This window comes from Moschus berezovskii, chromosome 9 (assembly GCF_049115385.1).
Source record: "Moschus berezovskii isolate FMDL1 chromosome 9, NW_MosBer_1.0, whole genome shotgun sequence".
NCBI classification, from domain to species: Eukaryota; Metazoa; Chordata; class Mammalia; order Artiodactyla; family Moschidae; genus Moschus; species Moschus berezovskii.
Genome location: NC_142468.1, coordinates 91969033 through 91987180, shown reverse-complemented (window position 1 = coordinate 91987180; position 18148 = coordinate 91969033). Strand labels below are relative to the sequence as shown.

General features: G+C 47.5%; 1 long non-coding RNA gene across 2 annotated transcripts; it reads right to left on the bottom strand.

The window, feature by feature from the left end:
* Positions 1–4035: 4035 nt before the first annotated feature.
* On the bottom strand, positions 4036–7418 carry LOC129562712 (uncharacterized). Of its 2 annotated transcripts, none has more exons than XR_016038287.1 (3): positions 7219–7418; positions 6767–6814; positions 4036–6153 (listed from the first exon to the last, which is right to left on the bottom strand). It is a non-coding gene; the product is annotated as an uncharacterized LOC129562712 (long non-coding RNA). The 2 variants fall into 2 exon arrangements; XR_008687251.2 differs by having other exon boundaries at positions 4036–5606.
* Positions 7419–18148: the final 10730 nt, after the last annotated feature.

Sequence of the window (18148 nt, the reverse complement as noted above, 5' to 3'; positions counted from 1 at the left end):
TGTAGATGGGGGAGCAGTCACTAAGTAAATAAGCAGCTCACCCAAGTTCACACAATGAGCTGGGGTAGCTGAGATTCAAACCAAGAAAGTCTCACTCCAGAATCAGTGTTTCAAACCACTGTGCTACCCTGCCTCACAGAACAGCAGCAACAGCAGCTGGCATTTATTAGGTGCTTTTCGTCTACTAGGCATCGTTGTAAACCCTTAAAAACATGAAGTCTATTTAACCCTCACAACAACACTTGGAAGTAAGTACTATTACTAGACCTATTGTTGATGTTGATCGGAGACACCGAGAAGAGAAGCCACTGGCCAAAGACCACACAGCTGGTGTCAGAGGCAGGACACAGCCCAGGGCAAGTGGTCTCTAGAGCCCTCTCTCCTTAGATTCCCCATATGGAAAGAATGGCCATGTGATCCTACCCTCCTGAGTTATTTTTTGAGAATGAAATGAGAGAATACATAAGAAAGTTGTACATAATAGAGCCTCATCAAATGTTATTTTCATTAAAAAAACATCTTCTGCCCCTCTCCCCACCCCACCCATTCTTCAACTCCTTTAAAACCAGAAGCTATGGTGCGGGGCTCTGAAGGTTTCTCCTGCCTGTGAGCTTCCATGGCTCCAAGAGCAGGACTGCAAAGTTAGGGGACCTAACTTGGAGGAGCGAGATGGGGTGGGAGTGGGGGTGAGGGTGGAAGGCCCCCAGGCCTCAGGGATAGAAGACAAAGATCCAAGGTGGGAGCGAGTGTGACTTGGCCCAGACTGGGGCCCAGAGCATCACTCCTGTGCTCCCAAATAGCTGTGAAGTTCAAATAACAGACTCCAACTGACACATAAAAAGGAACACATGTAACCACTTACAGGCCAATTAATATAGGGGCGGGGAGAAAACCACAGGGCGGGGAGGCTGCTGGGGTTGAAGGGAGCAAAAGAATGATGGCCGTGCTTCCGGCCCCCCGGCTGAAATGGGCTATTATGTGTCATCAGGAAACTTGAGAAGGGGGGAAAAACAACCTCTGATCAAAGTCCCTTTTGTCAACTTCTAACAGATTAATAGATGACAGATTTTGCACTTAGAGCTCTACTGCAAGGTCAAGGGCACAGAAACGGGGCTTGTTGGGACTTTTTTCTTTCTTCGTTCAGCTTCTAGGTTGCAGAACTCATCATTCTGACAGCCTGCCTGCCTGAAACAGCTCGAAGAAGGTTTGCCTTTCCCAGAGCTTTTGTGGGGAAGGGCAGGGAGCAGGGGGTTCCTTTTTAGTAGAGAATAGCCAGGCTGTCTCCTGTCCACAGCCCCTTCTCTACTTGGGCTCCTGCTCTCCCTGCAGCCCCAAGCTCATCATGCCACTGCCCCCAGACCCCTCTAGTGGCCTCATGGTAGCTCTCCATGGACCACAGAAGGAAGACACACTTCTAAAGTTGTCTTCTAAGTCCCTTGGTGATTTGGCCTCGCCCTCAATACCCCAGTGTGTTTATATCAGTCCTACCAGATTACTTGTAGCTCCCCAAATGCCCCTTGCTCTCTGCCTCCACGTCTTGGCCTTTTCTGCCAACTGTTTCTTCTTCCTGTCAATTTCCTATACATACATCAAAGCAGTACCAGTGCCAACTCTTTTGGAAAGCCCGTCTGAGCCCCCTGCCCTGCCCTGCCCTGCCCTCCCAGACAAAGGAGATATTCTAAATCTCTGTGACTCCTGGATCCTTCAGACACACAGCCTTGGGCATTTATCTTATTATAAGGCCATTTGTGCTCTTAGGCTCGTCATCCCCACTTGGCTGTTTACAGAGACTAGCATGCTGCCCGACATGGAACAGGGGCTTCCTGTTACATAGAGATAGGTACATGCTGGATAATTCACCTAGGTGTGAGAAATTGTGGAGGAAGTCCCTAATGTCACCCTAATAACCCCTATCCCTGGCAGAACCCGTGACTTGCTGAGAACCAACAGGCCAGGATAAAGGTGATGTGGTGTTACCCCCTTGATTTGGTTACATTATCCAGCATGCGTGAACGGCTGCTAATTTTGCAATGAAGTTGCTTTGTAGAAAACTCCATGCTGGCATCCTAGAATGAGAGATATCCTCCTTGCCTGCTTGATGAAGCTAGCAGCCATGTTTTGGAAGACACATAGCAAGGAACCGAGGGTGGGCAGCTCTACGACAGTCTCCAGCTCCCACCCAGCAAAAAGCAAGATCCTTGGTCATACAGCCTCAAGGAAATGAATTCAGCCACAACCTGAGTGAGATTAGAATTGGATCCATCCCAGCTGAGCCTCCCAGTGAGAATGCAATCCAGCCAAGACCTTGACTGTGAACCTGTGGGATCTGACGCAGAGGACCCAGCTAAGCTATGCCTGGTCTCCTGACCCATGAAAACTGTGAGATGATAAATGTTTGTGTTGTTTTAATTTACTACCTTTGATCTACTCTGCTATTCAGCAGTTAACAAACTGATAGATGGCTCTTAAATCTGCATGCTTTGGGATCTGGAAGTCCCAAGTAATCTGGGGGAAATTCAGTTTCCCTCTAATCAGTCAATGCATTGGCAAGAAATTTTTGCCAGCCAACTCATAGCAAGACTTCAGAACAAGGGCTTGGAGAGTGAAAGTGGGGCTAGCCCCGGGAGAGTGAGAAAGAGGATTAGAAAAATGAGAGGACACAGTCAGACAGGGAACAGGTAGAGCCCTGGGCCTGAAGTCAGGTTCTGGGCTCCAGACTTTGCAGATGGTTTGCTAGTAGGCTTTGGGCAAAGCAGCCTCTGTCTGGGTCTCTGTGATCTCATCTGCAGGCCAAGTGGTATAAACAATCTGAGCTCCACAGCTCCCTCTGGCTTTCTGAGTGAATGGCAATTTAAGTTTGCCAAGGAGCTCTATAGCTTAGAGTATGCTCAGTCTTTTACTTGTTCATTCATTCCCCTTTCAATAACTTTTAGGACTGCTAACCACGTAAAACATACATTTACTAACACCATTAAAAGAGCGACATACAATGAGTTAGGGGAGAGGGAAAGCAAGCTATGCCAGAATCCCAGGCTGAAGTAGACATCTGCTTGCATAGCTGTTCCCCACATCTCCTTATAGAATACATTCCATGTGCTTAGGATGGGGCTCCTTTTCCTATCTATAGGAGTGTCATTTGGTCCAGATTTGGCCAATCAGAGTACCTCAAGCCTCTGGCCACTGTGAATGGTTCAAAAATGGGCATACACACCAAGCAGGACCAATCAAAATCTCCAATAGGACTTTGCTGGCAGAGCTGGTGGAAAAGATTCTCTTTCTTCCGGGGTTGCTAAGTTCATAGAACATAAGTTTGGGATAGTTTGGGGTTGCCTTGTAGAAGAAGCCTATCTGAAAGGGATCCTTGAATCCAGCTCCTGAATCCAGCCCTCTCTGAAGTCATCTCAACTTACTTGACCTGATAAATTATCTTTTTATTTAAAGTAATTGAGGTTGGATTTCTGCCACTCATAACCAAAAGTATCTTCAATGAATGTAGATGTTATTTCTAATAATGAATGAGGTTATTTCAACTGAGCATGTAATTGAGCTCTGGGTCTCTTGGAAGCCAAAGTGAAAGGGGAACCACATTGCCTCACAAAGCTCCCCTCCGCTGATATCACAAACCCAAAGTGTCAAGAAAGTGAGCCTTCACTCAAGAACTCGAGCCTTTTTCTCATGGTCTTTTGCATTGGTGGCCCAGAATGACATCTCCCACAGCTGTTTCAGAAATGACGCAGAAACATTCCTCATATGGCTAGCTGCCTTTTGGACTGAATCTCAACCAAAGACCAACCACAAAAACCAAGCATCTCAGGGCTCAGGAAGACTTCCTAGACCTTCACCCAACAAGGCAAATGGGCCATGAGGCTTGGGGTCCTGCCATTAGTTGTCCCTGGCCCCTCCTTCCATAGCCTCCCCAGAAACCTCTCCTCCAACTGCCACCCTGAGGTTGGACTGTAATCCGTCATTTCTTTGGTTGGAAGGTTGGTGTTTCCTTGCAAGGGACCACAAAGCCATATTACTTTCAAACTTAAATAAACAAACGCTTGAATCTGTGTTTTATTGGTTCCATACCATCTGCCATCTGGTTTGGGGGAGCAAGGAAAACTGTGGTTTTGTTGATTTTATGTGTGTGTGTGTGTGTTGTTGTTGTTGGTTTTTTGTGTCTTTTTTTTTTTTCTTTTCCCTGTGAAAATTCCCTAAGGTTGAGCACTGGCAGCAATATGGGCTGGTTAAAAGCCACCTAGTTTCCCACGTCTTAACTCAGAGCTAAATGTTGGAGGCTGGTCTGGGTCCCCATCTGCTAAGCAGCCTGTTGTGTGAAAATGAGATCTATACATATGCACAGCTCCACAGCCCGGCTCCCAAGATCTAAAGAATTGTTATGAGCGAACCACAAGAAGTGCTTATTTAATGTTGACAGGCTGCACCCAGACCAAAGGCTAGAGCAGAGTGTATGGAAAGGGAATAGAGGAAGCCTGGTGTCTGAGCACCCCGGGGCTGTCAGAGAAGACGGCCCCGCCTTCAAGACCCGGGGTTGCTGGAGATCTCGAACCTGTAAAGACTTGAAGGAGAAAATACGTCCCAGACACTGAGTGGGAAATAAGCCCCAGCCTGCCTGGAATCGTTAATCGGGAAAATGCAATGGTGTTTGGGGGAGGGGAGGGGGCACATTCCATGGTGGAGGCGGCGTGAGGGCCACCATCCCCTCCTCCTCCTCTTCTCTTGGCCCAGCTGTTTCTGGCCCACAGAAACCTAAAGCTTCTCAAAAGGGCTGAGATGGGGAGGACTCTCAGAGTTTCCATTTCTACATCTTTTAAGCCAGGTCTCTGGCTTAATAAAATACAGACTTAGGGATGGGTCCCAGGAGCCATGCCAGGCAGGTGATGAAAATGAGGGAGGCTGGTGGGGTGGGAACCCAGGGACATGTGCTAAAGGGCAGCAGGGACTCAACTGCTGGGGCAGCAGGCCCCAGCAATAGTGGCCACATGGGGCTGGGCTCCTGTGTGGCCAGATGTCCCAAGTTCTCAGAAAAGGCCCAGATTTTTTATTTGAAAGCAGTGTTCCAATGCTGACCGCTATTGCGATTATTGAAAACAATTCAATCAAATAAGACCTGTCTGCAGCCTACACAAGGCCCCCAGGTCTCCAGTTGATGACCTCTGTGGAAGAACTCAAGGAGACAGTCTTTGGGGAAAGCCAGGAATGAGGATCACCTCTTCCTATGCAAGGCAGGGCCTTGCACAGGCCTCAGACCACACAGAGGTCCTCCCTAGCCTGGCCCCTCCAGGCTTTGTCCACAGAGGCTTGAAAGGCCCCCCTGACCCCACCCAACCCCACCGAAGATGTCCTCCCTAACTCCTCCTGAGTCCTGGCAGGTGATGAGATTCCAGTGGCAGCCCAGTCACGCCAGTGACACCGTGACTGCCCGGGGCACTCAAGCTCTAAGCATCCCTGGTCTTTCTGCTTTGCAACTCATTCCTGGGAAAGTGATGAACTCTGCGATCTGCATGTGACGTTCCTGCTGCACACATCCGCTGAGTCTCCACAGTTTGGTCACCTCCCAGTCACTCTTGTATAGTATCACAACTTGGCAAGTGGGTGACCTGTGAAAGTGAGACAGAGCCATTCAATCTCCTGCTGGATGTCATCTCTCTTGACATGATGTGAAACAGTCCTGTCTCAGGAGCTAAGAAGTTTCAGTCCAGTTTTTCTGAGTTTTGTTATTGTTGTGTTTTCTTTATAATTGAGGTGTAGAAAAGTCTAGGTTCAGCTGAAGTTTCTGATAAATAGTTCAGATTTTTCTCAGTAACAAAATCTGCATATTTGTATTTCAAACAATGTAGCTGAAGCAAGGCAAAGTCCTCCTTTTTCTCGCTTTGGCTTAATGAGCATCATGTATCCAGTATGAAATCCTTATACTGTATGTCCCACGTGTTAGGAACATATGTATATTTTTTTAAAAAAGAGTATATGTACATTAAATCTTGATACAATGATTAAAAAATAGGGGGGGTGGTGCAGGCAGGAGCCCTGATCTCCCATCAGCTGCCATCTTGCTACTCAGTGCTGGTGAGTCACTCACTTCTCTGAGCTTCATTGACTCCAGCTGCCATCTGGACAGGGGGTGTTAGCTGGCCCCCTCCTTCTCTCCTGCGGAGCGATTGTGTGGGATAGGGGAAGAGGCAAGCATGTTAAGAACTCTCTTACCAAAAATTCACAAGCGAGCAGACACTACACCATGTGGGCACAAAAGGCTCACAGTCTTGAAGTCCACTTCTGGAAATAAGAATAGCCTGTGAGCTCATGGTGGCAGAGGGTAGGTCCTGCTACCTCTGGGCCCCAGAGCCTACCATGACACTTGCACAGATTCTGCACCCAAGTCATCACGGAATTTACTCATGTAAGAATCAGTTGGAATGGGTTGACATTGCATTTCACAACCCTTCCATCCCCTTGAGCCTCATACCAACCCTTTGAAGTAGGATGAGGTAGGCATGGCTGTTCTCCAAGCAGAAGTGGGAAACTGAGACCCAGCAAGTTGAAGAGGGTTGTTAATGGCAGGTTGCACAGAGAACCACAGCTAGATCTCAAGCCTCCCCACTTCTGAAGAGGAATCATCCTTTTGGAGCTGTGGATCTCTGGGATTCTCAAAGCTTTCTGGGGGCAGATGGTCTGGAAGTGAAAGTGCTCTCGGAGAGACGGAGAGAGAGTTAAAGAAAGTAACTAACTAGCTGATTTGGTGTTAAACCAAAGCCAAACTTACATCAGATTCTAACATAGAGGTAAGGCCAGGCATCGAAGATTTATGAATCTGTGGGACAAATGGGGGAAAGAGAGGGAAGAATGAATTGAAAGAGTAACATTGAGACAAACACATAACCATTATAAAATAGCCAGTGGGAATTTGCTGTATGACTCAGGGAGCTCAAACCTGGAGGGAGGAAGGAGAGAGGGACATATGTATACCCATGGCTGATTCATGTTGATGTACAGCAGAAACTAACACAATATTGTAAAGCACTTATCCGCCAATTAAAAAATAAAACAAACAAACAAAAAAGAATCCATAGGAGACAAAATCAAAATGAAGAGAACTCTGTTGCTCACTGAATTTTGTTTTATGTTCTGTGACTTACATCACTATATGATTTTTCCAAGGGTAAATCCCCCATCCCACTCCCACCCTTACAAGAGGCGCACCACATTAACGCTCACCAGGTTCTTGTCCAGGTCTGTGAGTGTCTTTCTGGGCCCCAAAACCTCTTGGCATGTTGGGCAGGTCTGAGAGGGAGCCCTGGGCTCCTTAGGTGGCCGTGAAGCCCAGGCCCGTGAAAGGCGAGCAGCTAAGACACACACACACTTGCCCGCACATGCGCATGTGCGTACACTCAGAGAGGAAACCACAGTCAGTCTGGGCTGGCCCCAAGCTGAGGAAGAAACTTCGAAGAGTGACTACCCCACTCAGTAAATCAAGATGTGGGATTCAAACCACTTCCTCCCCCAGCTTTGTGTTAGGAACATCATCTACCTACTTTGGGGTGGTGCTCACAGCCCGAGAGGGAGGAGTCATCCTCACATGATGCTGACACAAAAACCCATTCAGATGCCACGTGACCTACCCAGGGAAACAGCTAGTGAGAGGCAGGGCTGAGAGACGCAATCATATCTGCTTCACCCACTGGAAGAGACTTCTGTGGACCCCACCCTTCACAAGCTCCTGAGTCCTGAGGTCCATAGACTCTGGTCCTTGGAGATGTCCAGGCATCTGCCCAGAATTGGACAACAGACTATTTCCTGTGCTTTCATCTTCCCCATCAGTTCCAGCTGAGTGTCTGGGACACTCCCCGACCATTTCCTGGGCTCATTTCCCCAGAAGGAGGTTCTGGAACATCCTCTTAAGTGTGATGGCCTTTCATCTAGTTAGACACCCCCTTGGGAGCTAAAATTAAATTATAAGGCCCAGACCTACATTTCAGAAAACATCCCACAAAATCTTGGGTTGTCAGCCAACAGTGAGACCTCTTTAGGCAGAAGGCTTTTTCTATCATGGAAGCCCTACCCCTTCCCACTCCTCCACTCTCCCAGATAGAAAGACAGGAGTCTTGGGGCCCGGGGAGTCATGGGCTCTTTGGGTCAGGCACTGAAGTCATTGAGCCCCCTTCAATGTGGGTCTCAGCTCCACATTCCCTTAAGGGGCTTATATAACCTCTGCTTGACCATCCCTTGCCACAGGGAGCTCACTATTTCTCCAACAATCTCACAATTCAGAAAACCTTAGGCATTGAGATGTGCTTCCTCACACGAGCTGGCATCTGCCTGCCTGTTCACAAGGACCCATGGTTCTCACTCTTCCACATGGGACACACAGGATGAAGCAAACAGTTCCTCAAAACTGCAAGCACAACCTGCAGCAGACCATTTCTAGTCTAAGATGGGACTCTGTATATGCTTGCGTTCATTACATCTACCAGAAAAGTCTTGTTTGTAAGATGAGGAAGGCTGGACAGAGCGAGTCTAAGGCCCCTTCCAAATCTGTCCTTACGTCCATGCCAGGGAAGACTCAGGCAAGAACTCGAGGTTTCTGAAAGCCAGCAGCTTGGAAACCAGGAACAGAATCTGCATTTCCTGGTTACTGATCTGGTGTGTGATCTCCACCCATGGAGACATGAGAGCATCACAAACATATAAACACAGCCTATGATGAGGAAGACCACTCTCACAGTCAAAGGGGAAAGTCAAAGGGCTTCCCAGGTGGTGTAGTGGTAAAGAACCCGCCTGCAATGCAGAAGGCAAGGAAGATGTGGATTCAATCCCTGGGTTGGGAACATCCCCTGAAGAAGGGGATGGCAACCCACTCCAGTATTCTTGCCTGGAAACGCCATAGACAGAGGAGCCTGGTGGGCTACAGTCCATAGTGTCACAAAGAGTTGAACACGACTGAAGCGACTTAACACATAGAACTCCCCACAGCCAAGGGGATAGGATTGGATGTGGTCCAATAAGTTTCCATGGAGGAAGAGAGCCTGTCACAAGAAGGCAAATCAGGAGGACAGAAAGAGCTTGAGCTGAGACAAGGACTCCCCCCAGCTCAGTCATCAACTAGCTAGCTGATCTTGAGATGTTGCTTGACCTCCAGATCCTTGATTTCTTCCTCTGCTAAATGAGAGACATTGAGACAGCTTATCTCTAAGCTCAAAAGTCAGAGAATAAATAGGGAACATAAAAATGGGCCAAGAAACAAGCTTGGAGTTTGCTCAGTTTTAGTAAAGCTGTCCACAGAATGATAGTCACATGGCACCAGACAGATATGAATGAAGCTTTAGGAAGGTGGGGACCACGAGTTTATTTTCGCTGAAGCCCAGTGCCCAGGCAAAGGAGGCCATCCCTAAAGAAGAGAGAGTGTGAGTGTTAGTGTGGTAGAAACAAAGGCTAGAGTCTAGGTCCAGGGCCATCACTGTTAAACAGGAGCCTTAGGCACACTGTGTAACCTCTCCAAGCCTCCTCCTTAACACAAGAGCAATCCCTGCTACTGCCTGGAGCTATTGTGAGGCTGAAAAGAACTGAGTGCCTGGCACACAGCAGGGGCTCAGCGGCCAGCTATGGAGGCCGAAGTTGGCCATACATGCACCTGTGTGGGAGGAATAAGCCTTAGTGAAATTCTGGAATCCTGCATTCTTTAGCTGCCTGGAAGGACCTTAATCTTGCATGTGGCTCAGACATACACCTCTCTGTTTTTTCTGTCTCTCTCTCAGACACACACACACAGAGAAAGGAAGAGAAACTAGCATTTGGCCTGGGGCTTCCCCGGGCATTGGAAAAACGTGCAGAACAAGTACCTGATGCAATAAATCAAACTGTGGGATTCAAATCCAAGCCGGGGTCCAAGCTCCAGCTCCAGCTGCATCAGAGGCTGGGCCCTGCTCTCTGTTCTGACAGCCAGTGATGCCGCCAGCAGGTGCTAGCCAAATCCCTGGGCCACTCTGGAGGTGGCTTGACCCTTCTTGGGAGCTTGGGAGTGGCTGGAGTGAGAGGGAGAGAGAATGGGCTGCTGGCCATGGGATATTTGGCTCAGCTGAGCCAAGGAGATGGCGAGAAAACCTGACGGTGGCAAACCACCCTGATTCCCTCAGTATGGATGTTGGAAGGGATTGTAGAAAGACATGAAGATGTGTTCACTGGAGCCCCAAGGTAGGGTGGAGACTCAGACTGTAGCTATGCTTCAGCCCCTAGTTGCTATGTGGCCCTAAGCCAGTAACTGCCCTTCTCTGGGCCTTTGTTTTATCATGAAAAATTGAGGACTTAGGCTGCTGAAGAGCCTTTTCCACAGTATGATTTTGCTACATTTCTCTCATAGAGTTGAGCTAGCCTGCTTCTTAAAGGGCTTCAGTTCAAAAAAGCAGTTAACTGAATGTTAATCGCATGCCAGGCACTTGTGCTGAGCACTGGTTGGACCAAGAAGAAAAGTCATGGCTCCTGTTTCACCGCTGCCAAGGAGCTCACAGTCTTACAAAGGGAAGCACATATTTAATCAAATATGTATAATACAAGACAGTACACCCCACAGTAGCAATCCATTCTCCCAGGGAGACAGGGGAAAGATCCACAGAACAGAGGGATACCTGGGTGAGAATCTGAGAGATGAATAAGAACTTTCCAAATTACTGAAGGCAGAGGGCACAGCAGAAACCAAATCAAAGGGTAGTTTCGGTGGGTATGAAAATGCATCTATGTGGTTATAGCGTGAGAGGGGCGGAAGGCCACACTTCCGTCTTTCTGGGGACAGAGTGTGGAGGCCATGAGTGAGAGCCAGAGAATTTGTTCTTTACCCTGTGGGTGATGGGGAGCCATAGAAGATTTCCTGGAAGGGGAGGGACAAAACCAGTTCTGAATTTTCAGATCATTCATGTTGGTAGCACCATAAACCTCCCAGATCAGTACATCCCTGCCCATAGATTAGATCCAATCCACAGCATTTTTTTTTATGGCCTGTAAACTTTTTTTCTTTATCATAGTTTTCTACTACAACTTGATTGAGATATAATTCACATACTTGAGGCATAATTCATTCATTTCAAGTATGCAATTCAATATCTTTTAGCATACGCACAGAGTTGTCCAACCATGACCACTATCAATTTTAGAACATTTTCATCTCTTCAAAAAGAAATCCTGTTCCTTTTGAATAAGCTATCACACCTCATTCCCCAACTCACCCCCAGCCCTACTTTCTGTTTCTATGGCTTTCGTGTAAATGGAATCTATAATATCTGGCCTTTTATGCCGGGCTTTTTTCACTAACTAAAATGTCATAGCATGAATCAGGATCTCATTGCTTTTTGTGGCTAAATAATAGTCCACTGAATGGATATACCGTATTTTGTTGATCTACTAATCAGTTGACAGATATTTGTGCTGTTTCCACCAGAGAAGAATATGCAATATAGATTCGTATGGTTCCCAAAACCTAAATGGCTGCTGTCCAGCTCTTCACACACTAGATGCAGAGCCTAGAGAACAAGAAAACAGGACTGGAAGTCTAGCCCAGGTCAGGGACTCTGACAGTTCCCAAGTGAGATATGACAGTGGCCTCAACTAGGGAAAAGGAAACACATTTGTGGTGGTCAAATCAGCTGCACTTGGCAACAGATCAGAATCTTGGGTATAAGAATTTCTGAGGAAAATCCATTTACCATAAAAAAAAATTCTGATTCAGATGGAGTGAGTCATCTGCGGTGAAGTCACTGGCTGATGGCAAAATCAAGCTAAGAATCCAGCTCTCTTCTTACACACAATTCATGGACTTGTGAGATTTCTGATCCCCTTTCACAGGGAAGTGGCCTGAACTGGTGGCCTTGACCTTGCAATATGAGGTTTCCACCCCTAGGCTAACCAGGACAGGCGTGCACTCCACACTGGCATGGTATCCCACAGAGAGTGGCGGTGTCTCCTGGAGCTACCTGCAGTGCTAACATCTCACGTGTCCCTCAAAACACCTTTGCAAACATCTCCCAATCAAGTGCCTTCGTTCTAGGTGAATGGATCGGTCCCTCCTCCGCTGTCTTCCTCCAGTCCTGGCTCTAGTCCTGCCTTCAGTCCTGTGAGCTCTGCTGTGCTCACCACTGTGCTGAGACAAACTTCTGCTCAGCTACAAGCAGAAGCAGCTACGGTGCCCCTACCAAGTTTGCCTGGGAGAGCAGGACACATGACTCCTGCAAAGCTACAGGGTACCAGGACAGTCCCCTGGGGTCCCAAATGAACCAGGACAAAGAGTCTTCTCTGCAGAACTTGTGTCTGACTACTGTGCCTTCCAATCCCCTGCAGCTTCTCTGGATTTGAAAAGAATCCAATACTGAGCTTGGTACTTAGCTCCTCCCCATCCCTACCTAGCCTCCATACACCTCTCCAGCCACACCTCCTTCCCTTCCCCCCATCTACACTCTCTGCTCCTCTCTCGTTTCTTGGTCCCCAAATTCACCTCACCCCTCTCCTGCCCCTGAGCCTTTCTCCTTCGCATTGTCCAGCCCCACTGCCACCTCCAGCCAGAAAACTCCTGTTCATCCTTCAAAATCCATTGAAATATTCTGCCTCTGGGAAGTCTGTCCCTCTAGCTCCTGTTCATAACGTTGGCCATGCCGAATTGTGACATTTCCGTTCTTCTGTCTTTTTACCCTTCAGCCCAAGCCTTTTGTCGGTGTCCCAGCCCATGGTCTGGGCCCTCTAAATATTTGCCAAGTCAGTGAGTGAGCCAGCAAACATTCGGTCTGCTTGTCCTTCAATTTGAAGGGGAATTTCATTTTTGAAGTCCCTCTGGGTCTTTCAGAGGAAGCCGCTTCCAGCCTCGCTACTTTCCCTTCTATTGATCTTGGGATTTATGGTACTATTGTTTCCTTTTATTAGGCTGTAATGGCCTCCATTAAAACATGTTACATGGAAATAGGCTAATTAAGTGTGTCAAATAAGTCACCATCCCACAGGGGGCCCAGCCCTGCCTGGGCAGGGCCACGGTACCTCTCCGCAGAGACAGGCAGGGCGCAGGGAGAGCGTGTCCTCCTCACCCTTGTTTCTCAGAGTAAGGGAGTCCCCCTGCCCCCACTTGTGTCTGAGGCCTCACTCTATTGCTATGGGTGCCTCCCGGAGTAGGGGTGAGATGCCCCGCTGAGTGCCTCTGTTCAACCGCACGAGTCGGAGTTGAATCATCCACGCTGGGGGCCACACGTCCGCTCCTCAGCTTGTGCCTAGCTCAGATGCCTACACCCCTCACAGGGAGGGGGGCCGAGTGCACATCTCCATTCCAGGAGAACCTCTGGTGGCAGGCCTGAGATGATCAGACTCCGGTAGGAAACCTGTCCCACTCACCTCTATCTGTCTGTTTTCAATCCATGCATGTTTGCAGGAAGCCAAGCTGGCAGGAGATGCCCCAGGCCTTGGAGGCTGCCTGGAAATGCTTTTGAGGCACTTCCGGTAAACCCTTGGGCTAGTGAAGAACAGACCCCAAGACACTTGTGTTCTTTCCATCAGACACATAGATATCATGCTGGGTTCTTCTGGTCCATGGGGAAATGGAGGATTTGATGAGATTCTCATGAGAAAGAATTCCTTAAGGAAAAGGACTTTAACTCATATGAAAACTTTTTAATTTTGCTCTGCCGTGGGGAACACCTCATTGACTGCTCAATCTGTTCTTCTGGACCCAGTGAAGTCCATTGCCTTACCCTCCCTTGAACTTCCGAAGATGAACTGTCTCCATGAGTCTGTGACAAAGCATTACTCCTGTAAGATGGAGGAGGAGGGGTCTGTGCTCGAAGAAGTTTGTGGGACACTGTATTAACAAAGCTGGACAGGCTGGTTTACTTGGAGCTTCTCAGAGCTCGTACCAGGTTCATGTAGAGTTTCCAAGCGTGGCAGGTCCCAACTTTTTACTATACCTCCCCAGTCTTGGAATCATATGGCTATGCCCTTTGTCCTATGACCTTGAGGCACCTCCCACTAGACTAGGCCATATATATTTCTAGTTCTCATTGATGTTCAGCTTGGTCACATGAGTGACTTTGGCCAGAGGGTGGTGGAAGTGGGGTGTCTCAGACCTGAAATGGAAACAGGCACGGCAAGTGTCTGCTAGCTTTCTCTCCAGTTTTCACCACGGCCATGAAAAGAGCACAGCCCTGGCACCTGCTATCCCAGAAGGTAGCTGGTGGAGAGACTTAAAACCAAGCTGTGCAGCACTAATTACAACAGCCAGACATGGAAGCAACCTAAATGTCCATCAACAGATAAGAGAAGCTATGGTACATATATACAATCAAACGCTACTCAGCCATAAAAAAGAATGAAATAATGCCATTCACAGCAACACTGATGGACGTAGAGATTATCATACAAAGTAAAGCAAGTCAGAAGGACAAATACCATGTATTAATAGTTTCCCTTACATGTGGAATCTAAAATATGACACAAACGAGCTTACATACAAAACAGAAACAGACTCACAGACGTAGAAAACAAACTTACGTTTACCAGAAAGGAAGGAGAGTGGAGAAGGATAAATTAGGAGTATGTATTAACAGATGCAAGCTACTATGTATAAAACAGGTAAGTAACAGGGTCCCACTGTATAGTGCATGGAACTGTATTCAATATTCTATGAGATCTTCCCAATCCAGGGATCAAACCTGGGTCTCCCACATTGCAGGCAGATTCTTTACCATCTGAGCTACCAAGGAAGCTCCTCAATATTCTATAATAAACCATAATGGAAGAGAATATGAAAAAGAATATAGAGAGATAAAACTTTGCTATACACCAGAAACTAACACAACGCTGTAAATCAACTATACTTTAATTAAAAAACAAAAAAATAAAAACCAGCTCTGATCAGAACCAGAACAGCTCCAGGCAGCCCTTAGGCCTAGGGACAAGAAAGCAGAATTGAGACGGTTGGTTACTTATCTGTAACTGACTGTATGAGTTTCCTACTGTTACTGTAACAAATCATCACAAACTGTGTAGCTAAAAGCAGCACACATTTACTCTCTTATAGCTCTGGAGGTCAGAAATCCATCAGTCTTACTGGTCAAGTCAAGGTGTTATCTGGACTGGTTGCTTCTGGAGACCCCCAGAAGAGAACATTTTGCTTGCCTTTTTCAGCTTCTCAGTTCAGTTCAGTTCAGTTCAGTCACTCAGTCGTGTCCGACTCTTTGCGACCCCATGAATCACAGCACACCAGGCCTCCGTTCCATCACCAACTCCCAAAGTTCACTCAAACTCATATCCATCGAGTCGGTGATGCCATCCAGCCATTTCATTCTCTGTCGTCCCCGTCTCCTCCCACCCTCAATCCCTCCCAGCATCAGACTCTTTTCTAGTGAGTCAACTCGTCGCATGAGGTGGCCAAAGTATTGGAGTTTCAGCTTCAGCATCAGTCCTTCCAATGAACACCCAGGACTGATCTCCTTTAGAATGGACTGGTTGGATCTCCTTGCTAGCGGTCACCTATATTCCTTGGCTCATGGCCCCTCCTTCCACCTTCAAAGTCCATCACTCCAGTTTCTGCTTCTGTCATGACATCTCCTCATGTTGATCTTCTTTCCTCCCTCTTATAGGGACCCTTGCTACTCATTGGGGCCACCTGAATAATTCAGAATCACCTTCCCATCTCAAGATTCTTAATCACATCTGCAAAGTCCTTTTTGCAAATTCTGAAGAGTAGGATGTGGATCATTTGGGGATGTTATTCAGTTCATCACCCTGAATGATACAAAAAAGGCTAAGAATATATGAAAGTGAAGTGTTAGTCCCTCAGTTACGTCCAGCTCTTTGCAATCCCACAGACTGTAGCCTGCCAGGCTCCTCTGTCCATGGGATTCTCCAGGCAAGAATACAGGAGTGGGTTGCCATTTCCTTCCTCAGGTAATCTTCCCGACCCAGGGATCAAACCTGGGTTTCCTTCATTGTAGGCAGATTCTTTACTGTCTGAGCCACTGGGGCAGACCCTACATAAGAATATGTAAGTTTTCCCTAAATTAATTGAATTTTTTTCCACATCTCAGAATATCTCCTCCCTTCTCCTGAGGATGCCACTTTTGGAAATTGGGCCTTCCCCTATTATTTACCAGTTCTGTTGCTGATCTGTAGTTATTGGTAAATGGATACCCCAGTACCTACTGTAGGATTACAAATTCCTACAGGTTCAGTTCAGCTGCTTTCTTTGCTTGGTAGTCTACTCTCCTAGTCTGTAAAATAGCAATGATATCATCCATCAGAGCTGAACTGACCAAATTATAGAAAATAATTTTGAGTGTGTTATATAAGGACTAGCCATGACTTCTTAATGAATGGCATTTGCCTTCCTTGCCTGCCTTGGCTGAAGCAGAGGGAAACTGGCAGCAGGCTGCCATGGTGGACAGAAAATGCTCTTCGGCTGATGGGGGTAAAAGCTCCCTGACACCCGCTTTGTACCCTCTGCTCTTCTTTCTGCAGTGTTAGGGACGCAGCATGCACTGTCCTGGGTCTCTGTGTCCTGTCCTCTCCTAAACGTATGGAAGACCCAGGGGGAGGTGAGCAGGAGTGAACGAGCCTGACTCACCACTCAGTAGCTGTGTGGCTTTAGGAGTAGTCCTTGTTTTCCTGGGGTTTTGTCTTCCCTGTGTGCTAAAACAAGACTGGATCAAGGGCCCCGTGGCCTCTCCTTACCACATACAAAACCCTCACATCTGTGACTCTCCCTATCCCACCATTTTGCTCAGCCCAGACTCTGGACCCCATTGGAACTGAAACAACATTTGGCAAGGAGAACATTGGCACCCCTTTTTGTGCAATCAGTTCCTATTTTGCATTTTAATGGGCTCCTTAAAGAAATGGCAACCGACTCCAGTGTTCTTGCCTGGAGAATCCCAGGGACGGGGGAGCCTGGTGGGCTTCCGTCTATGGGGTCACACAGAGTCGGACACGACTGAAGTGACTTAGCAGCAGCAGCAGCAAACCAAAATACCTTCAGAAACCTAAAGAAAAAATGGCAAATTACCCAAACTCCAGACCGGATCATTAGGACATATTCATAATCATTGGGTTTCCAGGGACCTCAAATCCCCTATGCAAAGCAGATAAATAAAAGCCCCCTGGGGAGTCCTGAGGAACAGAGGCAATGGTAGGTTACAAACCCACTGGAACGTTCCAGTCTGGAAGCCCACCAAACCTTTTAGAGTCACCAATCTCTTCGTGAATGATCAACAGCCTTATTTCATGAGAGGATGACCAAGAAAAGGGTTAAGGCCGGAAAGCTTCCATTCCTTGATTCTGCCTACTCTCAAATCTGGGATGATTCCTGCTATTAGTATTTTAAGCAACTAATTTGACATTTTTCCATTTAATTAACTTGCATACATATGAGAACAGGGTGTTGATAGTACCATGACATTTAAACAAAGTCATTTGAGTTTGCCTATTTCCGGTGGGGGGGGCGGTGCTGCTCTTTTCTTTGCCTTTTTTTCCTTTTCTCTCCATTCCTGTTTCGCATTTCTGACCCTGAGGCTGGTTTGTTAGCTCAGAGAAATCACCCAATTTCTCAAAGCAAAAGTGCCGTAATCTCAACCTAGGTGACGTGGGTGGGCCCAGCGCTCCAGGCTGCGGAGCTTTTAAATTCGATCCTGCTCTTGTCCAAGCTTTTGTGCAAATGGCATTTGAATCAGAGCAGGCCCGCGTCACAGGCTAATGTTCTCCTGTTGCCACACCAACCCTGGGTGGGGGGTGGGGGAGGGGCGGCAGGCATGCCCAACATTTATCAAACGCCACCGTCTCAGCAGAAGAGCTGGGGTTTCAAGAGGCAAACGATAATTCCGTGGCATTTTTCTCTTCCAAATGACAAATAATTGCTGTCATATTATCAAATGATTAAGAAATAAAGGAAAATGGACAAATAGAGTGTAGCCACTGAGGGATGGTGTGGGGGGACCAGGGAGATGCTCACTCAGTGTTCCGTAATTGAAAAATTGTACCCTAATTAGCTCCCACCCCAGAAAATTCATGAGTTCTAGGTGCCATCCAATCCCCAGCCTGCCAAGTCACAGAACTTGTGGTCCTTCAAGTTTACTGCTGGTTTCAGAAGGGGTTGTGCCGTCTCCAAATGGTTTCAGAGGGTGAGACGCTTCAG